Here is a 966-nt window from a genome sequence, read left to right as displayed (position 1 = left end):
AGAACCTCCAAACGGGAGGGTGATGCTTCAAGTGGGCAACAGAAAAACTCAGAAATAAAACTGGTACATATCAATGCAATTTTCATTCAGATGTTGCAGAAACACGAGTACAGATGTGATCTGCTGCAGGAGAAAGGAAAACAAACATCTCCTCCCCTTGAGAAGATGCTCTGGCCTGTAGAGTTTCTGGGGGAGGGCAGGATTTTGGAAGACGAGTGTTGTATCATAGAATAGGAGGTGGGAAGGGACTCAAAGATCAGCTGGTCCAGTCCTTCCTGGGAAAAGCCCCGTTTGGAGAAGATGACCCAGCACTCTGTGTCACCACACAGAAGCCTAGACAGGACCAGATCTTTTCCTTGGATCTGGCACTCAGAAGCAACTTGAAGTGTTGGCTGTCTGTTATTCACAGGCCTTTACTTCAGGATGCTGCACAGGGTAAAAAAACCACAAAGATTGTGCTTAAATTCATAGAAGGGAAATATTTGACACGGCAGCCTGCGTGCCTGTCTGAGGTGTGCCATGTGAAGCAGGACTTCTCCTCCCTCCCCCCTGCCAGGCCATGACAAGGCCCCCCCAGCAGTTTTAGGGGCTGTAGTCTCTGTAGGCAAACGAGAGAAGATTCTGCACACCAAGGTCCTGCATGTGGGAGGAACAACACCCTGCACAGCACAGCCCAGGGGTGCCCTGCTGGGGAGCAGCTCTGCAGAGAAGGACCTGGGGGTGCTGGGGGATGACATGAGCCAGCCATGGGCCCTCGTGGCCAGGAAGGCAAATGGTCTCGTGTGGGGAATGAGGAAGAGTGTGGCCAGCAGGTCAGGGAAGGTTCTGCTCCCCCTCTGCTCTGCCCTACTGAGGTTGCATCTGGAGTCCTGTGTCCAGTTCTGGACTCCCCAGTTCAGGAGAGACAAGGAACTGCAGGAGAGAGTCCAGTGGAGGCTGGAGAGGAGCTGGCGGGCGGGGCGCACC

This window comes from Merops nubicus, unplaced genomic scaffold, assembly GCF_000691845.1.
Source record: "Merops nubicus isolate BGI_N331 unplaced genomic scaffold, ASM69184v1 scaffold14171, whole genome shotgun sequence".
NCBI lineage: Eukaryota > Metazoa > Chordata > Aves > Coraciiformes > Meropidae > Merops > Merops nubicus.
This window is presented reverse-complemented; position numbering follows the sequence as displayed.